Raw genomic sequence first — 24,194 nt, forward strand, 5'->3', positions numbered from 1 at the left:
CATTGACCCCCCAATTTCCAACTCCCTCTCATCTCACCCAATGCCCCCTTTTTTGTTTTCCTGTCACCAAAAGACCTCCGTTTTTCAACCCCATTTTTTCATTATTTTTCTTCAAATTTTGATGAATTTTTGACAGTTTTATATCAACCTTTATAATTATCTTGACACAAAATTTTCCCAGTTTCACTGACTGAATGACCCCCTTTTTTTGTCATATTTTCCCCGGTCTCACGAAAAGACCCTCTATTTTGGGACCTTTTAACTGAAAGATCCCCCTTTTTCGGTGTCTAGGCTCTCACCAAAAGACCCCTAGTTTCGAACTGCTGTCCGCACATCCCCGTCACTTCCAAAGTCGAGTTCTACGCTCCCTCCCCTCTGAAACAAAATGCCATATATTAAAACTGAAACTTTCGTCAGGCATAATGTGACCAACCATCTATTCGACCTATAGAAGAGAACATGAAACATCCCATGACTTTATCAGTAGCTCCGGTCTCAATCCCCCCACCTCACCCCCCTAATCAGTGGCGACATCCAGTTGTTGTTTTGTTTTGTGGGGGGGGGGGTGTCAAAGCGAAATCGGAGGGATAATTTATATTTTTTGACTGGGGAGCAACCGAGTGGCAAAGCTCGCGGTGTTTTGCAAGTCCCCCCCCCCTTGATTATCCAGATCATGCATGCAACCACAAAAAGCTTTCACACCTAAACGTCTCATAAGTTCTTCGAAAGCTCACCATCTTGAACGGGTATGAACTCCCTCTATGTCTTATCTCTACGACGATAGTGACCTTTGCCGAAACGAAACCCATGAGAACTTTAAACGTCGCGTTGATAAGGGTGACTGTCAAAATAAAATTGTTCTGATGCGCGGCCACGCCCGTATCCATGAATTATATTTGAAGGGGCGGCGGAAAAAGTGGACTTCAGGGACCCCTAGCCCCTAAAGCCCCTATTCCCTAAGGGACGTACCATTAGATTCTCAGGTGGGGGGTAGGAAGATTTTGACCAAAAAAAACTTCACCAATTACTGATTAGGCCTACATGAGCAACAAAAAAAAACTTCCCCCACTGTGTATTTATGCATGAAATTTAAAAAAATCGCCTGGCTACGGGTTTCACGGTCCTTCACAGGTAAAATATCCGAATGCCTCTAAACTCTGGCCTCTAAATAAGGGGGTACGCCCGGAGCAACGGAGCTAAACTGATGACAAATGAAATGTGCCTAAAGACATTTATAAACCTGAAACTTCCCCCGGATTCTCCAAAAAACTGTCTGCGGGATATGTTTTCGCCAGCGTTAGCTGGCTATGATCTAATTCGGAGATCGTCTTTGTTTGCTTAAGAGATTACGGGTTACTAGCATTGGTTTGAATTACTTTGCGGAACTTTTTATGGTGAAAATATATAATAGACCTGTTATTGGATTTGTAAGAAAAAGAAAGTATGTTTTGCCGTTTCAACGAATGAAAACGAGTGAGAATTTCAAAAGTTATGGTTTGAAGGAAATATGACATTAAAAGTTCATGCCAGGCCTATAATAGTTTCCACAGCATATCAACGAAAGAAAATTATAGAATCCTTGTTATCAGGCGTTCTTAGATATACATTAGCAGACCTCCTGGAGATCAGCACAGCATGAGATGTGAGTGTATTGATAACATGATTAAAACCTTTATGGACGTAAAATCAAAGTAAAAATATCCTATATCCTGTATCGTTTTATGGATAAAAATGACTCAAAATGTCATTTATGAAATAATTTATCTTAAACATCAGTTTTGTCTTTTCAACGGGAAAAATTCGATGCAATTTCAGGGCCTATTTTTGATATGGGTATAATTTATATACATGTAGGCCTATTACAATTGAACAATATCAGTCTTTATACATTTTATAGTGTGCTATATTAAGTATAAATTGCGAATTAATATAAAATTAATGTGCATGTATAAGGCGAGTAGGATGGCAGTTTTTAGCCAATTAACTAAAAACTGCATTTCTTTATATTAATAATGAGCTAAGGGTAGCCTAAAAGGCAGAAAAGACAAAAAGACAGAACCATTTGGAGTAATTAATTGACAGGAAGTTATAGGAGTTGTTTGGTTTGCTGTTTCTGTGTGCATGTTCTCATCATTGATGGTTTGGTGGACTGTCATGAAACATGATGGATCATAATAAAATTCCTTTAAAAAGGAATGGGGCGCCCAAAGTGAGCTTGGACGTGATATGGTGAATTCCATGGCATGGTGTTTAGATTTGATATCATAATGATTTTTTCTAGGGAAGAGTAGAAGATGATCATATGCAAAATGTGTTTGATTGGAGAAGGTGTATCACAGGACAGGACCGTTTTGGATGAGATAAATTGAATTGGAATGAAGCTGTCGTGTCAATTTGCGATTATGTGGGGTGGGGGAGTTCTGTTTTTGGGGCATATTGTAGTGATGATATTGCTTTGGATATTGAATATTGTTGAATTTCGTTATGCATGGGGGTATATGATGGATAGTATAGAAGACACAAGTAAGTAAGCTCTCCCTGGCAAAATATTGGGGGGGGGTATCTCCCACCCTGGATCTACGCCTATGTTGACCAAAAGAAGAGTTTTTATGAATGTATAACGTCTGTGATACATATACATCATCTACTTGCTAATACACTGAAAATCTAATAGAGATGAAGGATAAAAAACAATTACAGTACATTCATTCTTCATAACAGTAGCTATGGGTATACAATGTTTACAAGATAAGAACGTTAATGTTTTGTACATGAACGTAACGTCTTTAAATACATAGTTGTTAACACACTGAAAATCTGACTAGAGATTTACAATTTGATGATATCCAAAAGAATACTTAGCATTGAAGAATTTAAAAAAGTTACAGAACTTTCATTTGTTAACATACACGTAGCAACAAATTGAAAATACAAACATAACGTTTTGTTCATAAACGTAACATCCTCGACACATCTAGGATCCGCATAATTTGTTGATTAATGTCATAAACAGTCACAAAATATTTATGGTCTGATCATTTTATCATTTTAAGGGGACCTGATATTGCATTTGGAAGAACCAGGCTTTTCAATAACTATCATAACTGCTGGGTACCAAACTTTTTGATACAGCTTGTACATGTTGTATAGTAATTTCAATTACACCATGCAGATAGATAAGACCTTGGTAAGATAAGCATGTTAATTGTTATGTCACTATCACTATCTTGATCTTGATAAGATGCCTACTCATACACTGTTCCCTGCTGCCTGCTTATTAAACAAGGACAGCTATACAACATACATGTGTACATTCATTGAATGACTTTGAAACTTTGGGTACAAAAACCCATACTCTGCAAGTTAGGTCAACTTTTGCACTATGATTGTTTATTTGAGGTTATTGGACTATGCCATTGAGATTAGGCTATTGTGGTCCATATAGTGTTGGTCACCGTTTATCGGGTTCTAAGAGGCGGTAAACTGGTTTAAGCCTGTGCAAAGGTCACGGGTTATTTGGTGTTTTTATAAGTCCATTAATTTTGTATTTTAAACAAAGAATATACGCACAAGATTTTATCCCATGCATATCAGAAAACAATAATAAAATAAAATCCAAGCAAATTGTGGTTTTATTTCTGAGCTGGGCATAATTTTAGCAAAACAATTGCGAAGTAAATCTAGCAAGACCGAAATTAGAAGCTTTTTGCAAAGTCAAGTTTAATAATGGGGCCGCCGCCGTAGCGGGCGCCCCAAAAAGAGTGATCCTAAAATGCCACCACCCAAACTTATTACAAGGCATCTTCTGCATTGAAGCTGGCTTTCCCTTTAAAGGGAATTTTTATTATCATGCAAACTGAAACTGCTCCGACGTGAACATGATGAATGCTTCATCTTCTTGGAACTGTTTAAAACAGTTCCAAGAAGATTTTTAAAAAATAATGATAATTCTTTTGCGCTATAAAACAAACCTCGATTTAGACGATATTCATGATCTAAACATGGCCTAATGTGAGCCAGAAGGAGATAGAAAATAAGATAACCTGCACACTGACAAATTAAAGTCATAATGTACGATCTTATAATATGAATTTGGTTAATTTTTTTCAAACCTGATTTTTTGGCATATTTGTAATGTTTACACATGTCACAACTTGCACCTAAATGGTATCAGCCAAATTTGTTGTGTTTGTAGGTAAACAGAGCAAAGTTCGACATAAAGTCATAATTCAAGAAATTATGACTTTATGTCCGCCCATAGAACTGCGTGTTAAACGACCAAAATAACAAGCAGTGTTTCTTTCACGTTACCTCGTTATTTCAGCTCAAAATGGACAGAAACAATTCCCGATCATTATTACTAGTATTATTTCAGCATTTTGAGTATATAATGACAAATTTAAAATTTGAAGGAAATCGTACATTAAGCCTTTAAAACAACTATACCGGAAACTTGTACAAAATGATAGTATTCATTGGTAAGTTTCGAATGACAAAGCGACATACAACATGTAGAAAACTTTTAACCATGCAAGACATCTGACATGTCACACAAACCCATGTCTCCATGCAAGACATGTCATGCAAAGTCATGTTTCCATGCCAGACATGTCACATAAAGTCATGTCTCCATGCAAGACATGTCACACAAAGTCACGCCCCTAGCAACACATGTCACACAGTCATGTCACCATGCAAGACATGTCACACAAAGTCATGTCCCCGTGCCAGACATGTCACACAAAGTCATGTCTCCATGCGAGACATGTCACATGCACAGTCATGTCTCCATGTAGGCATCACTTTGCATTGTGAAATGTAACGACAAGGTAGTCGTCCCCGTCCCTGGATATCCTCAAAGTCATGCAAGACATCTGACATGTCACACAAAGTCATGTCTCCATGCAAGACATGTCACACAAAGTCACGCCCCAAGTAACGCATGTCACACAGTCATGTCACCATGCAAGACAACTGACATGTCACACCAAGTCATTTCTCCATGCACGATCTGACATGTCACATAAAGTCAAGTCTCCATGCAAGACATGTCACACACAGTCATGCCTCAATGCAAGACATCTGACATGTCAGTCATTTCTCCGGCCATGCAAGACATCTGACATGTCACAAAAAGTCATGTCTCCGTGCAAAATATGTCACACAAAGTCATGTCTCCATGCAAGACATGTAAGACACACAAAGTCCGCGTCTCCATGTAAGACATGACAATCAAATTCATGTCTCCATGCCAGACATGTCGCACAAAGTCATGCCCCCAGGCAAGACATGTCACACAAAGTCATGTCTCAATGCAAGGTATCTGACATGTCACACAAGGTCATTTCTTCATGCAAGACATGTCACCCAAAGTCATGTCTCCATGCAAGACATGTCACACAAAGTCATGTCACCATGAAAGACAACTGACATGTCACACCAAGTCATTTCTCCAAGCAAGACATATGTCACACAAAGTCATGTCCCCGTGCCAGACATGTCACACAAAGTCATTTCTCCAAGCAAGACATGTCCCACAAAGTCATTTCCCCGTGCCAGACATTTCACACAAAGTCATGCCTCAATGCAAGACATCTGACATGTCACAGTCATTTCTCCATGCAAGACATGTCACACAAAGTCATGTCTCCGTGCAAGACATGTATGACACACAAATTCCGCGTCCCCATGTAAGACATGACAATCAAATTCATGTCTCCATGCCAGACATGTCGCACAAAGTCATGTCCCCAGGCATGACATGTCACAAAGTCAAGTCTCCGTGCAAGACATGTCACACAAAGCCATGACTCCATGCAAGACATGTCACACAAAGTCATGTATTCATGCAAGACATACAAGACATGTCACAAAAGTCATTTCTCCATGTCACACAAACTCATGTCTCAATGCAAGACATTTCACACAAAGTCATGTCTGCATGCAAGACATGTCTAAATTGTAAGGCGTGTCAATTGTATGTAATCGGATTTGAGATACGTCTTGACTTTGTGGCGTCTGGTGTACGTGACTTGCTTGAGGACATGTGTCTTCATTATAATTGTCTACATGTAAGGCACTTTAATTTTTATGCATGTTTTCTATTGTTGAAGACACGTCTTCTTGCATTAGTTGACAAGTGTCGGCCACCAGTAGTGTACTCATGATTTTAGTGTCTTATATAGCATACGAGCAATTCTGATTCGAATGTTGGGCCTTTTTGTTTGTTCATTTGTTTGTTTATTTTCTTGTTTATTGTTAAGGTTTTTGTCAACTTTATTGCAAAAGTCTACTTATGCTGTACACCATCCACATAATCACGTATATTTACACGTGATTGTTGCAACCGTATATTCATGTTATAAATTTGAAATTATAATATTGCAACAATAATATGAAAGATAATAATAGGCTACCTTAGTTTTAGTGATACTGTGGGTTGCCAGTTCCACGACAGCAAAGTTCCCTTTTCCAAGAGTTTTGTCCTCAATAATGTATCTTCCGATATAACGTAGTTTTCTCATGGTAAAATGTCTTCATTCGTCTGAGTTTCATAAACGTCCATGGTATTTCCCGATATAGTCTTGTGCTATTCTTTATCTGCAATGGCTGGCGATTGCACACACAAATTACTTAGGTAAATAAAGTATTTGCGTTACTAGCACAGAGAGTGACATTTCCTTTTAGTAACAAAATGTGTCCAAACTTTACACTGGTCAAACAAAAACAAAGTGCTCGCCTTGCTTGCTTGCAGAAAGGGCATTCCAGGCTTTGTCATGGTTTGTTTTGGTGCGGATGCGCGCAATTAAATGTATACGCGTCAAATACGATTGTTGCGCAACAAATAAACGCACAACTCGCGCAAGCTAAAACAATGTATACGCGCGCTGTACGTGCGCGTGTAGAGAGATAAAACCGCACAGACCATGCGCGGGATTTTTGTTGCCCTGGATTTGGCAAACAAACGTAAAATAAACGAATGGATCATTCAATCCGAGTGGAAGAATTTCTTGACTTGAAGAAACTGCTGTCATCGAAGAGGTGAGTTATACTGAAGAGCTGAGTTTCAAAACCTCTTACATGTATGGCCGCCCATAATATGGCCGCCCATATACATGCAAGAGCTGCTCTGAGTTAACATTTGTTTAAATTATTATATTTTGATTTAAAATGTAGGTGAATCAGATAATGTTCACTTTAACCCAGCAATCAGTAATGTTATGTAAAGTGACCATATCTGATTCATCAATGATATTACTTATTAAGGTAGTAATAATTATAATAAAAAGTATAATAATTAAATCAGAGTAGGTTTTGGAATTCAGCTCTTCATATTATCAGGCCTGGCCTATTCTAAATTTGCTCCGAAACCTGAGCAAAGTATAAAATGTTATTAAAACGTTTGTAACCCTTTATATATAATATTTAATGTTTCTGTAAAACGGTTTGTGTTTGCTGGGTATGTAATTGATAATAATTTTAGCTGCCTAAAAATAATTGTTGAAGAGTTTTCTTGGGCTTGAGGAAGGTACTTAGTACTAGGTTCAAGACTCCCTTTGATTCTTGTGTTTGTTTATTTGGACTGATTGGTTGCTTTTTTCGAACTTGCTTGCATATGCAGCTTGTTATGATGTTTGCTTGATTGCTTTGCGTGCGTTTGTTGACAATCGAAAAAAAAACCGCCGATACACCCTCATGTTCAATTAGGGCCAGAAAACTACCCACCCCGCTTCCCACCCCATGCATCACCACCCTTCAACCATGCTGATTTCTCAATTCTCTTCAATCTCCTGAGTCCATCTTCAAGTTCCTTTTTGTGGTATTGGTTTTGATACATCTGCGTGCAGCATTTTGAGCCAATAATTTAATATCAACTATGACAATTGATTACAAATCACGCAGAAAACCGACGTCTAACTGCATTTCCTTATTTAACAGAATGTCTTCCTCGACTGATATAAATCGCACTAAAGTGAAAATTTGTTACATTCAAATTACTATGATTACCGATATCAGTTTGTGGAAATCCCAGGACAGCCGAAAATAATTATTTTGTTTTCAGTCAACTTTGTTTACAACATTTGGAACAATAATCAATTTATTATATTCTGTTGTAAATAGAGTTCTATTTATTAATTTTTTTCTTTTTTTTGGTGATGTTATTCTGCTGCTGTTGCTACTGTTGTTGATGATACTGAATCATGACGATGATGACGTTCGGCAATGACGATACTGCTGTTACAGCTGATGTTACTGATGATAAATCGATGATGATAAAATGAGAACGATGTGATAACGACGATGATGATGATGATAATGGACAATGATGGAAAAATGTATCTCAATACGGAGAAAAAAAAACATCAATTTTCCCGTGCCGGGAATCGAACCCGGGCCGCGTGGGTGAAAACCACGAATCCTAACCACTAGACCACACGGGATTGACTTATCTGTGTATATATGTACGTTGTTATAACACACATGTTTACACAGGCCGGATGATTTTAATCATGATGGGATCTCTATGATCATGCATGGGGAGAGATCATCATTAATAGGGACGCACCATTAGACTTCAAGGTGGGAGTTAGGAAGTTTTGAAAAAAAAAAATCCCCCACTATATGAGCAATAAAAACCTTTAAGGGGGTACTACACCCCTGCCCAATTTTGTGCCTATTTTTGCATTTTTCTCAAAAATTATAGCGCATGACAAGTAAGATATGTAATATAATTATAGGGCAAGGACTACAACTACTGCACTGGAAATGTTATTGCCGCACAGACAACAGTTGTGGAGTTACAGTCAAAAATGAGGGAAAACCAATATTTGATCAATAAATCAATAACTACTTGCCTTGAGTTGCTGAATTTTCAGTGTAGTAGTTGTAGTCCTTGCCCCTATAATATACATATCTTACTTGTCACTAATGCGCTATAATTTTTGAGAAAAATTCAAAAATAGGCACAAAATTGGCCAGGGGTGTAGTACCCCCTTTTAACTAAGTATAAATGCATTAAATGAAAAAAAATCCTGGACCCCAACTTCCTACCCCACCCCCCTTGAAGTCTAATGGTGCGTCCCTTATCACAATCAATCATTATCATTGGCAACATCGTATAAGGGGCGCACCATTAGATTTCCAGGGGGGGGGGGGGCATGGGAGATTTTTGAAAAAAAAACTTCGCCCACTAGTGAGACGAAAAAAAAAAACTTTGCCCACTAGTGAGACGAAAAAAAAAATTTTTGCCTCACTGATGAGTAAAAAAAAAATTTCCCCCACCCAACTTTGTATAAAAATTTACATTAAAATTGAAAAAAAAAAATACTTCGTGATGAATGAAAGCAATGTAAACATGTTGTGTTGCTTTTATGTTTGTTTTCTCTTTGAAGTTCACATGAAAGAAAACAAAATATGAACATTTATAAATTCATTAGCAACATGACATAACATTTATGAGTCATTCGGCCCCTATATATATCGCCCTATCATTGCACTGTGCACATAATAACAACGACGACACATCGAACATTCTACTTTCAAATCTGTCAAACGGAGAATCAAATATCTACGGTGTAGGGCCTAATCAGATAGGAAATATGATTTCAAATCATACATATCTGTATCATCAATTCAAACAAGATAATTCAAATCCTTGCAGACTTGCTCTCCTTGTGTATAAAAGTCGCGTATAGTGATTGGGTAAATGGCGAGTTAATTAGGGATAGGCGAGTTACCGAGTGTTTGAAAAGGCGAGTTATTAGATACGGGTAAAAGGCGAGTTAGTATAGAAGGCGAGTTAGTTGTAAGGTAGAGTTACTCTCCGTATACGTGTAGTCGGCGTTCATCTGACAATCATCTGACAAGGTCTACATTCTTAGAAAAAGGTTCTAAGGGTTCTACTTACAAGACATCACAAGAGAAAATGGTTCTATCGGAAATTGCATGAGAACCTCAAAATGTTTCTTTCTGGGCTTTACAGAATAGCCTCATCATGCAGTTATTGTTAACTACATGTATGCACACAACACAGGGGCACTTACAATAGGCAATTGAACCCTACTGGTAGCGCTGTGTTGTAGCTATAGGGGATGAACTAGTTAGCGTCATATATCAAAAAGTATAAAAGCTATAATTTTAGTACTTGCTCTATGTTGCAATTACTTATTCTTTTCCAAATATCTAAATTTTCAACCCGGTACAAGCTTTAATAACGGGGGAACATATACATTTTATGAAAAAGAAATCCTACCATCTATCCAAACTCGCCGTGTCATTCCAATGCACATTTTGCTTCACCGGGCAGCCCTGGTTTGGTCGTATTTCGAAGATTGGTGTCATAAAACCGTAATAGGTACAAATTTAGTACTTTCTGTCAATCAAGTATGGCTTATTTTCTACATGTCAATCTTTAAATAATTAGCATAGTCCTAAATAATAAAGTTGCATTGGACAATAGATTACTATATAATGGTTTAGTACTGCATATATCGGTTTAATCTTCAATAAGCGGGTTTATGGCTGGAAAGGTCACGGTGAATTTGCCGTGGACGTAACTGCACTATGTATTTTTCACGTGTAAACGTGATCAAATGGTTCTTTTCTGCAGCATTTGTATTATCTTAACTGTCAGGCCTATCAGGAACGCAAAATCCATTTAATAAATTGAATAGTCGGTAATTAGTTTCAATTATGCCAGAAGTTTAGATGGAAAACCGAGATATGAACCAAACTCGATTTTCGCGGGGGAAAAAAGCTCATTTTGCTTCGCGCCATAAAAATTCAAATCTCACTGAAAATCTTCACATTATAACCATGACAACTGTATTTGAAATTGAATAAAAACTAAAGAGTAGGCCTACAAACATGCCTGTGTTCGTATAGCATAAGGGCGGGGGGGGCAAGGGCTGCAGCTGCCCTTCCCCTCTTAGAAGTCTTGTCCCCTCTTGTAATTTTTAGCCCATTTTTCCCCAGACCCCCCGGAAATTTGCCTTGCCACCTCCCCCCTCTGAAAAAGTCCTGGCTACGACACTCCTCCACTCCTCCACCCCCCCCCCCTGGAAAATGGTTACGAATTAATGGAGCCCGGTGTGAGGATGATCTTGTTAGCGAAACGGAATAAAGTTGAGGAAAAAAGTTCAAAACATGGGTGTTGCACGGTCAGCCCTATAGTAAAAGGAAATAATTACTTATCGTATCAAATCTGACCAAAGTTTATAGTTTACGCAAGTCTTGACATCGATTGTAATTCAATATGAATACTAATTCCTAGAAATACGCCACATTTTTGATTCATAACTTTTTATTATTTATCGTGTGTTTCCTTTGGTTATTATCAACTGATATCAATATCAAAACTGTGGCTCGGACAAGACTCGTTTCATGTGTTAGCTTGTTACATGCAAAATCAGCACATTTCATTCATTTTTAGCCTCTCACCATCCCAACCACCCCCGCCCAAGTTTTCAATTCAATTCCTGTATGGACCCACTGCATGTGATATATTTAAAATCTATGGATATATTGAAGTTTAGTGGTGAAGTATTTTGAATTAGGTTTGGAATAGGATCATTTATAGATTGAAAAATACATAGGCCCTAATTGCAAATATCATCCATATTTTACATGTTTTAGCTTTAATCTTGATACGGACCACTAATCAAGATATATCAGCACTTTGCAGGCAATTTTTGGTCAAGAAATACTGATGAACATACAAATTACACAGTAGGCCGATAGACATGACTGAAGCGTCTTTGTCAATTTCCTGAGATAATTTTCTTAATTTGATCAAACCAACACAACTGTCGAAGCATCGCATATAAAATGAAGATAATCACGAAAGGATCATATTTGCTAGCAATATTTGGCACGTTATCTATCATCAATGTTAACACCCGTTATTAACTTAATAATTTTTTGAAAAACAAGATAAGCGAATAGATTTTTTATTAATCTGTCAACGGTGCACCACCTGACAACACCGCGGAATTTCCGCGGATATGTACCCATGAGAACCTATTTAAGTACATTCGGAAACTATAACCCATGTAGCACTTTTATAAGGTATCTAAAATCTTTTGCTGACATACGAATTAAAGCATCTGTTTGTCATCATCGGAGATTACGGTTTTAGTGGTTTGTGGTGTAAGGTCCCTGGTTCGAGGCACGGACCTAGGGATTTCAAGCACAAGAGAGAAAGACCTGAGAATCAAAATATGGCACAAGGATCAGAATACAAGGTTGGGAAAAATTCAAGAAATGGGTGATGTGAATTTATATGAATTTTGTTCAAACTTACGTATACAAATATCGTCTCCTTTAAAAATAAAAGAAGTGAAGTGAATTTTCAGTGACAAAAAACTTCAAAATCCGGTTCAAATTCCCGATGGTGCTCATGTAGAAAGGAGGGATTTACGATTATACTAGTATGATACTACTACTGATGGCGGCGCCCACGGAATCGCGGGGAAAATTACGTAACATTTTCGGGAAATACAACAAAATTACATCCATAAGTGCATCATCAAGCAAGAATCTGAAGAAATTAATGATATTCACCCATTATTAGCACACTTTTAACACTATCTTGTGTTAAAAACATTAACATCTTCATTTGTAACGTGTTTTAGTGTTTATAAATTAACATCCCTATCACTGTACAAACCTTAGCTATCAAAGTGTTAAAGGTGGTAGACCTGGGATTGGGTGGTAAAAACTGCATTTTTCTCATTTTCTGTCATCCAAAAACAAAACTTTAAGCTGTGTTTTGCTTTTAATTTGACTGAAATCCGACTTTCCATAATTCAAACGTTAGAACTTATCAAACATAATGACAACAATTTTGAATCCTAAATTGCTTTAATTTCCCATAGAAAATGTGTGTGTTCGATTTCTTATGTGTTTTATTGTTTTTGTCAAGCAATGTCGACCAAATTTATTAATTAACATTAGATTCTCAGAACCAATGCTGAACCAAACACATGTTTTGACAGAAAATTTATGATTTGTCCCAAATGTTACTATCACTCAATAAAAATTCCCTTTAAAAGGGAAGGCCAGCCTCAATGCAGAAGAGGTCTTGTAAATAGTTTGGGTCACCGTGAAAGGCATTTTTAGGATCACGCTTACATCCATGTTACATGACAGTTCACCAAACCATCAATGGTGAGAACATGCACACTGAAACAGCAAAAAACATTAACTCCTATAACTCCTGTCAACTCTTTAATTCATTACTCCAAATTGTTCTGTATTTTTGTCTTTACTGCTTTTTACCCATGCTTATTATTAAAATCAAAAAATACACTGCAGTTGTTAGTTAATTCGCTATGTAAACTCAACTTACATGCACATTTTATTTTAAAATGATTTTATAAGTGAAAATCATGATTTTCTGTGTTTTTTAATTAAAGAATTTAAATAATTACTTTACACCCCCCCCCCCCCATGAACTTGAAACTTGACATGATGTGCTTTAATCTGTGATCTGTGTTTTAAACCTCAATTGAATGTAAAAGTATATTGTATTGACTAAAATGACAAATTCTGATAATTAATCGATAATTGATCATTTCAGATGAATACCCCTAAGTGTTTGCAAAGAGGTTTCAAACACAGATCTCTGAAAGAACTTTAATTTGATACCTCAATGAGCTTTATACGATGTTCGGTTCAGGCTCCACATTATTTTTGGAAAATATGACCTTGACGGCTAATCAATTATGCTAATTAGCTAATTAATTTTTTTTAATGTGTACAGTAAGATAGAGTCACATCTACTTTAGTGTACACCAAGTATGAAGTTGGTGTGATGTTCCATTTACCAAAATAATTTATTCCCAGGTCTACCACCTTAAGTGTTTATTAAGTGTTCTGCTGTTTTTGCAGTGTAGTTTCATATCCCTTCGGTAAGTGGTCCCAAGCACTATTTAGGGTATGGTTCGCGTGCTCACCCAATTTTCCCCATCCTTTGGTCATGTTATTGGCAAGTTAAGAGACCCAGTTTCAAGACACATTCGGGAAACTTGAGAGTCCAGGGGTAATCATTATGTAATTTTAGAAACACGAATCACACGATTTATATAAAGACAGCATAATACAACAGGATTTGGTTTATGAGCCGTAATGCCTGTGACTATTCCAGCTAAAATAGAGCTCATGACAAGATTGGCAAGTGTGGGGATATTTAAAACCTGTTGGCAATTTTACGCGATAAAGAAGATTGGCACGTTTAGAGTCATTTCGACCTCATTATTTTCTTTTCCAATGTTAATTCTAATACTAGAGCATAAGACAGCCAGCAACTTGGAGAGCAAGTAACAGGCTAAGCAAGATCATGAAAGTCTGCAAGCTCTACCAAAGAAATCCAAACTGCAGGTCTTCAGTGCAACCGTGAGTCTGTGGTTACATATGGGAAGCCTGTACCCTGACTCTATCTAGAGCAGGATGGCTGTTACACCACAATGCATATAGGTCAGTGTACAACATCCACTGAAAACAACACATAAGCGATAAAGAGCTGTACGGGAACCTTCCAAGAAAAACACGTTTCGCTGGAACTGGACACTGTTTTATGCAGGAGTGAGAGCAAATCTGCAGCAAATATGATCAATTGGACATCCATATATCAAATTTTGTTCAGAATTCAAATCTCTGCCACAATTCAGGCATGTTCTTATCTGCTTAAAACCAAAAATCCTTTGGAGTCCATCCCTTATAAAAAAAAGTGCTGAGGCAGGACACTGGACTGGGGAAGCATCTGACTACAGGCCCTGACCTGGGAACTGCGATACAGGATATGAAGAATATACATGCAGGACAGAACAAGAGTGCCAGTGCAGAACATGTATAAACAGGAGAGAACAAGAGTATACAAGACAGAACAAGAGTATACAGGACAGAACAAGAGTATACAGGACAGAACAAGAGTAGCCTACAGGACAGAACAAGAGTATACAGGACAGAACAAGTGTATACAGGACAGAACAAGAGTATACAGGACAGAACAAGTGTATACAGTACAGAACAAGAGTATACAGGACAGAACAAGAGTATGCAGGACAGAACAAGAGTACACAGGACAGAACAAGAGTATACAGGACAGAACAAGTGTATACAGGACAGAACAAGTGTATACAGGACAGAACAAGAGTATACAGGACAGAACAAGTGTATACAGGACAGAACAAGTGTATACAGGACAGAACAAGAGTATACAGGACAGAACAAGTGTATACAGGACAGAACAAGAGTATACAGGACAGAACAAGTGTATACAGTACAGAACAAGAGTATACCCAGGACAGAACAAGAGTATGCAGGACAGAACAAGAGTACACAGGACAGAACAAGAGTATACAGGACAGAACAAGTGTATACAGGACAGAACAAGAGTATACAGGACAGAACAAGTGTATACAGTACAGAACAAGAGTATACAGGACAGAACAAGAGTATGCAGGACAGAACAAGAGTACACAGGACAGAACAAGAGTATACAGGACAGAACAAGTGTATACAGGACAGAACAAGTGTATACAGGACAGAACAAGAGTATACAGGACAGAACAAGTGTATACAGGACAGAACAAGTGTATACAGGACAGAACAAGAGTATACAGGACAGAACAAGTGTATACAGGACAGAACAAGAGTATACAGGACAGAACAAGAGTATACAGGACAGAACAAGAGTATACAGGACAGAACAAGAGTATGCAGGACAGAACAAGAGTACACAGGACAGAACAAGAGTATACAGGACAGAACAAGTGTATACAGGACAGAACAAGAGTATACAGGACAGAACAAGTGTATACAGTACAGAACAAGAGTATACAGGACAGAACAAGAGTATGCAGGACAGAACAAGAGTACACAGGACAGAACAAGAGTATACAGGACAGAACAAGTGTATACAGGACAGAACAAGTGTATACAGGACAGAACAAGAGTATACAGGACAGAACAAGTGTATACAGGACAGAACAAGTGTATACAGGACAGAACAAGAGTATACAGGACAGAACAAGTGTATACAGGACAGAACAAGAGTATACAGGACAGAACAAGTGTATACAGTACAGAACAAGAGTATACAGGACAGAACAAGAGTATGCAGGACAGAACAAGAGTACACAGGACAGAACAAGAGTATACAGGACAGAACAAGTGTATACAGGACAGAACAAGAGTATACAGGACAGAACAAGTGTATACAGGACAGAACAAGAGTATACAGGACAGAACAAGTGTATACAGGACAGAACAAGAATACAGTACAGAACAAGAGTATACAGGACAGAACAAGAGTATGCAGGACAGAACAAGAGTACACAGGACAGAACAAGGGTATACAGGACAGAACAAGTGTATACAGGACAGAACAAGTGTATACAGGACAGAACAAGAGTATGCAGGACAGAACAAGAGTATACAGGACAGAACAAGAGTATGCAGGACAGAACAAGTGTATACAGGACAGAACAAGAGTATACAAGACAGAACAAGAGTATACAAGACATAACAAGAGTATACAGAACATAATAAGTGTATACAGGACAGAACAAGAGTATACAGAACAGAACAAGTGTATACAGTACAGAACAAGAGTGTACATGACAGAACAAGAGTATACAGGACAGAACAAAAGTAAGCAGGACAGAACAAGATTGACGCCCATGATAACAAGATTTAACAGGACAGAATCAGAACGACAAGACAGTTCAAGACAGTACAGAACAAGAGTAAACAAGACAGAACAGTACCAAAATGGGATGTTTGCCAAGAATGTAAGTAGGCCACTACTCTTATTGTAGGCTAAGAGTATACCATCTTTAGATTTTTCTGTCTCTGATCTGTTCTACATGTTCCGGGGAGGCACCAAAATATCTTTTTTAAGAAACGCCCGGAGAACTTTCCTCTGTAAGAGTACAACATTTCAGCCAATATCTATTTTTATGCACCAAATCCCTGAAAATAAATGGTATGAACTACAGTAAGTTCCTGGCGGACTAAAGTCAAATTACACTTGCACTTTTGTACCAAATCCACGATCATAATCTTTGCATGTTTCTATATTACATTTCGGGTAGGTTCTTGTTAAGACATGAAATTATAGGAAATCTATCGCGACAGTACATGTCAGTCATAGACAGCACATTAATATCAAGCGTGACATTAAACCTTACAGCAGCATTGCAGAGCATGGTACTTGAGGCATGTGATGAAGAATGGTGAAAGCGTGTGGTAAAAAAATCATGAAAAGATGGAAATCATCACCAAATTGTTGCGGTTTTGTAGTTTTAGTCCCACTGACAGGATGCCCTATATTTTCTTCTTCTTTATATTCCTTTGTATCAAAATCATAAAACCAATACGATGTTGGGAATCGGATACCGCTTTTATAAATCTTGCTTTACTTGACTTACAACTTCTATTATATCGGTTCCTAATTTCAATTGGTTTTCCAAACCACGGCAGATCTTCACATCAACCTGTCCTATATCATGATATCGCGGTTCCCAGATCAGGGTCTGTGGTCTGTCCTGTATAATCTTGTTCTGAACATATGCATGAATTGTGGTAGAGGATTGAATTCTGAACAAAATTAGATATGGTGTCCCAATACTGATCAGATTTGCTGCTGATTCGCTCTTACTCCTGCATAAGGAGTGTCCAGTTCCAGAGAAACGTGTTCTTCTTCCTTCTCTGACAGCCTTGGACATGTTGGAAGGTCTCCATACAGCTCTTTGTTGCTTATGTGCTGTTTCCGGTGGTTGTTGGACACTGACCTAAGCATTCGGGTGTAACAGCCATCAAGTTCTTTAGATATAGTTTGGGGAGTGATGACCCATACTTCACATCCATGCATTTGTTAACACAGACGCCACTGTTGTACCAAGGGGGTGACACTAAATTCACGGTTGTTCTATTAGCAACGCAAAACCTATGAAAAATTCAGCTGGTTTACTAGCTAGAAAGTGAGGCCAGTTATCGATCCGTTATGAATAATTCATGTTCGACCCCTGGGATCATGTTAATTGATATTGGCAAATAACAACGTTGTTAGTTTTGCGAACTTTGCCTGTTCAATGAGAGTATAGCGCGCCCCAATACATCTGGGCACAAAACCAGGCGAAAACGATCCAGTTTAATGAAATGGCGGACGGGTATTCCCATCAGGCACCAGTGATATGTTTTTTCAAAGAAAGTCTACTAATTTGATATGAAATGACATTTTGCAATAGCAAAGTCAAAATTAGGATTTGCTGTCAATAATATGAAGGAAATATGTGACAGAGGCAAGGTGTGAAATACAAGTAGTATTTGAGTTATAATAACCTTTGATACCCGACCCGACCTTCCATCATGGCGCCTTATTCGTCTTATGTATTTCTATTATGCTCTCAAGTAAAATAAAATACCAATTTGCACTAAGGGTCATTCCATATGAAATCAAGGAGGCGCCCCACCTGACCCCCTCAGATTTGCTTTATATTTTAGTCATATATTGTACCTGTAAAAATATTAAAAACCTGCAAATTTGAGGTCTGTAGCTCTTACGGATTTTCTGTGGCAGCCATTTAAAGTTTGAGTAGGGGGGTCTAAATTTAGACCCAAAAGTTGCCCTTTAAATAAATTTCATCTTTGGGAGTCTGTTTCTTCCTTATATAAAAAGAAAGATAGGTCTGAAACTTTGTATACACACTAACTGCATGCCCAATTTGTCAAAAATAAAAAATAAAAATATTCTGTAATTGCGCGTTGTGTCACGGGGTCATTAAATATGCAAGAACAAATGTAATGTTTTGTAAACTGGCAAGTTTAGCCCCCTTAGCAGAACAAAAGTATACATGACAGAACATGTATAAACAGGGGGAAACAGGTGTGAACATGGCAAAACAAGAGTATACAGGACAGAACAATAGTATACAGGACAGAACAAGAGTATACAGGACAGAACAAGAGTATACAGGACAGAACAAGATTATACAGGACAGACCAAGAGTACACAGGACAGAACAAGAGTATACAAGACATAACAAGAGTATACAGTACAGAACAAGTGTATACAGGACAGAACAAGAGTATACAGTACAGAACAAGAGTATATAGTACAGAACAAGAGTATACATGACAGAACAAGAGTATATAGGACAGAACAAGAGTATACAAGACAGAACAAGAGTATACAGTACAGAACAAGAGTATACAGGACAGAACAAGAGTATACATGACAGAACAAGAGTATATAGTACAGAACAAGAGTATACAGGACAGAACAAGAGTATATAGGACAGAACAAGAGTATACATGACAGAACAAGAGTATACAAGACATAACAAGAGTATACAAGACATAACAAGAGTATACAGGACAGAACAAGAGTATACAGTACAGAACAAGAGTATATAGTACAGAACAAGTGTATACAAGACAGAACAAGAGTATACAGTACAGAACAAGTGTATACAGGACAGAACAAGATTATACAGTACAGAACAAGAGTATGCAAGACATAACAAGAGTATACAGAACAGAACAAGAGTATACAGTACAAAACAAGAGTATACAGAACAGAACAAGTGTATACAGGACATAACAAGAGTATACAGGACAGAACAAGAGTATACAGGACAGAACAAGTGTATACAGGACAGAACAAGAGTATACAGGACAGAACAAGAGTATACAGGACAGAACAAGAGTATACAGGACAGAACAAGTGTATACAGGACATAACAAGAGTACAGGACAGAACAAGAGTATACAGGACAGAACAAGAGTATACAAGACATAACAAGAGTATACAGGACAGAACAAGTGTATACATGACAGAACAAGAGTATACAGGACAGAACAAGAGTATACAGGACAGAACAATAGTATACATGACAGAATAAGAGTATATAGGACAGAATAAGAGTATACAGGGCAGAACAAGTGTATACAAGATAGAACAAGAGTATACAGGACAGAACATGTATAAACAGGAGAGAACAGGTGCGAACAGGATAGAACAAGAATAAACAGGACAGAACAAGAATATACAGGACAGAACAAGAGTATACAGGACAGAACAAGAGTATACAGGACATAACAAGAGTATACAGGACAGAACAAGAGTATACAGGACAGAACAAGTATACAGAACAGAACAAGAATATCTTGTTTACACCTGTTTTGTCTTGTTTATATAATAATGTTATGTTCTGTATACTCTTTAGTTCTGTCCTGTACCTTTTTTTTCTGTCCTGTATGCTCTTTAGGGACCGCTCATTATTTATGCAGGAGGGGGGCCGGGAGAATGTTGAGCTTTATGGGTGAAAAATACCTAACCCCCCTATTGCGATGAATCAATTTCACGTAACCCCCCTATTGAATCAAACCAAATCACATAACCCCCCCTTTCAAGCAAACTTCAATATTAATTCAGTCACAGAGATTGGGATTTTGACATGGGGGATGGGGTTGGAAAAGTTTATTTTGTCCTGTTTACTCTGACTGTGTCCTGCATCCTGTTCAGTCTTGGCCTGTCCTGTGTTTTTCCTGTCCTGCTAACTACAGATCCTGGAACTCAGCTGTTATTATCAAATGGGCCTACTTGCTTATTGGTCTTTTTTGGAGCAGACAATTCAAAATAGCAATATTTTACTTGTGAATGTGGCTTGAAACAGACAACCAAAATTTGAAGTTATATCTCAACCTGATAATAATACACTTACATCATAGAAATATTTTATCTTATATTTTATGTCTCGTTCATCAAATGAACTATCCTTTGTTGTACAGGGGTCAAAAATTAAAGTTGCTCTGACATTTATGAAACTTAAAAATAGTTTATCTAGCTTCACACAGTGAGAATAAAAATTCCTTTAAAAAAGGAATGTGGCGCCCAATGTGAACTTGGACGTGATATGGTGAATTCCATGGTGTGTAGATTTGGTATTATAATGATTTTTCTAGGGAAGAGTAGCAGATGATCAAATGCAAGAGAAATGTGTTTGATTGGGGAAGGTGTTCTGACAATCCAAATATAAACTTAGTCCACCTCAAATGACCTGTAACAATTTGTGATTGACATTACTTAATTCACCTCGGATGACTTTGATATGACATTCAACATTTTCGCGCTTACACCAATCATATATCCACCTAATCATACAATTTAACTCTTACAACTTCCTGTCAACTCTCTAATTTAAAACTTTAAATTTCTGTCTGTTTGCCTTTTCTGTCTTGTGCCATTTAGTACACTACAGTTTGTTACAATAATTAAGATAAGCAAACATTGCTGGATAGATAACAGGATTTAGTTATTTACTTAATCCAATCATGGAGTAACCGCTATATAGATTCTATGGTAATTAGCAAACAAAAGCCATCAGTTTAAGAAAGCTCGTTAATTGATCTTAACACTATGGACCATAAGAGTCTCATCCCAATGGCATAGTCCAATAACCTCAATTACATAATCATAGTGCAAAATTTGACCTCAAGTTGCAGAGTATGAGTTTGTGTACAAAGGATGAATGTACAAATGTATTAGGGTTTAAGAACTGTTCCCATGATAGATGAGCATGTTGTGGATCCTAGTGTATGGTCAAATGTCACCGTCTATCGGGTTCTAAGGCACACGGTAAACTGGTTGAACGCATACAAAGGTCAGGATTTATTTGGTGTTTTTATAAATCCTAATTTAGTATTTTAAACAAAGAATATACGCTCACCATTTTATCCCGTGCATATCAGAAAACAATAATAAAATAAAATCCAAGCAAATTGTGGTTTTATTTCTGAGCTGGGCATAATTTTAGCAAAACAATTGCGAAGGCAATCTAGCAAGAGTGAAATTAGAAGCCGTTCACAAAGTCATGCCTATATTGTGGCCCCTCCGTAGAGGGCGCCACAAAAAGATATGTTTCCACTACTTTGCTAATTTGTTTGTTTGCTTTACTCTGTTACTATATTGTAAGGCTTACAGTCCTGATATTCGGGTCGTATGTGCTACCAAAGACATATGCTTTCATATGGGCCAATCAGGTCCATTCTAACCTTAAAATTTATATCGCTAGAATACTATAGTATTCAGAAAAATATAGGTCGAACACTCCCCGATCCCCCCTATAGTGTGTTCAAAAATGCCAAATGGTATGGCTAGGTGGATGTAGAACTTTTTGAATAACCCCCAAACAAACCATGCTTTCAAACCCAAGTTAACTTTGCGAAAGAGTTATCAAAGTATGTGATCAACTCAAACCCGGGACTCAAACACGTTGATAATCAGGAAATACGCCCAAAATAAATGACAACCGCCCTGTCCATCAAGTGACATGATTAATTGGCAAACACTATCACTTTCTTAACTTGTCACAATTTGGCAAATAGAGTAGGATCCAAACAGCTCACGTATTTACAATAATTCTATTAATTCAATATCTCCGCTAATATGCTTAATTCAGGGTATTACACTAAATCAATTAATTTAAATGCTATTTTTGTTTATTTGTGATATAACCCATTAATTAGAATAATCCAACTTAAGTGCAATGATCTAAAGTGAATTATCGAATTACACATGTATGATCTCTGCGGCTGTATCATAACTGTCTTTTTCCTCTGTCGATTTCGAACTAAATTTTATCATAAAATTATCCCTCAAACACAAAAATGGTTTTAAAACGTTATTATAAACGTTTTAAGGGGGTACTACACCCCTGGCCAATTTTGTGCATATTTTTGCATTTTTCTCAAAAATTATAGCGCATTGGTGACAAGTAATATACATTGTATGTATATTATAGGGGCAAGGACTACAACTACTGCACTGAAAAGTCAGCAACTCAAAGCAAGTAGTTATTGATCTATTAGTCAAATATTGGTTTCCCTCATTTTTGACTGTAACTCCACAACTGTTGTCTGTGTTGAAATAACATTTTGAGAAAAACGCAAAAATAGGCACAAATTTGGACAGGGGTGTAGTACCCCTTAATAACATTTAAATGTCGGGTTATATGAACGTCATAAAAACGTTGTTACGTTTATATGAAAAAAAAAACACAATAGAGGTTATCCGTGTTATATAAGCTGCATATCCTATCAACGACTGCTATATACCTTGTTTAGGATTTTTAAAAGAAGTACCTGCATGTGCAACCATGACTGTTTCAAAATAGCCCGCCAAACTCGTGCAAGCAACTTCGAGGTCGTGTTTTGAATTGGTAACTAAATAAAAAGTAATTTTAAACTCGTTGTAACTGGCTGGCAGTAACAATCAAATTTTAATATTTGGTCAATTTTTGGAAATAAGGGCCAAAACATACAATTTATACAAAAGATGGTAAAAGATAGGAACGTACCATTTGACTTAAGGGGGAAGGGGTTAGCAAAGATGGGCGCCGGGTGTGTTGTTTTTTTGCCGCCGAAAACAACGAGATATTTTTTTTTCATTATAGGTGTTGCCTGGGTGATACAAATTTTCATGCATTTAGGTGGGAAAGTTTCTTTTATAGTGGTATATTTTTACTCACGTAGTGGGGGATTTTTTTTTTCAAAAACTTCCATTTCCTCCTCCTCCTCCGAGTCAAATGGTGTATGAACAGTATAATTGTGCCGAAGATCTCATCCTTCGGGGTATATAAATAAAGATAAATTGATAAGTCACAATATTTATTCCCATTTCTTTTATTTATTCCTATTTTGTTACGTTACACAGCGTACATCAAAATGTTTTATATTCAACGTGTTATTGAAATCGTCACTTTTCCATTTATATTATCATTATTATTATTATTATTATTATTATTATTATTATTATTATTGGTGTTATTATTTAGTGTTATTATTATTATTATTATTATTATTATTATTATTATTATTATTATTATTATTATTATTATCAAATGAAAATGCCTTGTATAAAACAAATAAATTGACCAAAAAATTCCGATAGCATTTCAAATTAATATCGCTAGTATTATGTTGCGATCATGAAGTTTCCCAATATCCCACTATGCACTCACTTAACCGTGGACGTGTTAATTAGCATGATTAGTTCATTTACATCATACGCTAATTAATCATCATCAGACATCACGTGACTGATGTGTTCATGTATATTACGGTAATATCCATCGATCTGTCTTAAAAATCAGTTTTATTTTGAGATTCCTAAGTCAAATTTAGTCGAA

The 24,194-nt window shown here is 37.1% G+C and overlaps 1 long non-coding RNA gene and 1 other non-coding gene across 2 annotated transcripts in view; both read right to left on the reverse strand.

Moving 5' to 3' along the window:
* LOC140139360 (uncharacterized) overlaps window positions 1-24,194 on the reverse strand; it is a 71,538-nt gene that overhangs the window by 46,295 nt on the left and 1,049 nt on the right. The window lies entirely within an intron of this gene.
* On the reverse strand, window positions 8,370-8,441 carry Trnae-uuc (transfer RNA glutamic acid (anticodon UUC)). Its single transcript has one exon. It is a non-coding gene; the product is annotated as a tRNA-Glu (tRNA).

The sequence above is a fragment of the Amphiura filiformis genome, chromosome 18 (assembly GCF_039555335.1).
Source record: "Amphiura filiformis chromosome 18, Afil_fr2py, whole genome shotgun sequence".
NCBI lineage: Eukaryota > Metazoa > Echinodermata > Ophiuroidea > Amphilepidida > Amphiuridae > Amphiura > Amphiura filiformis.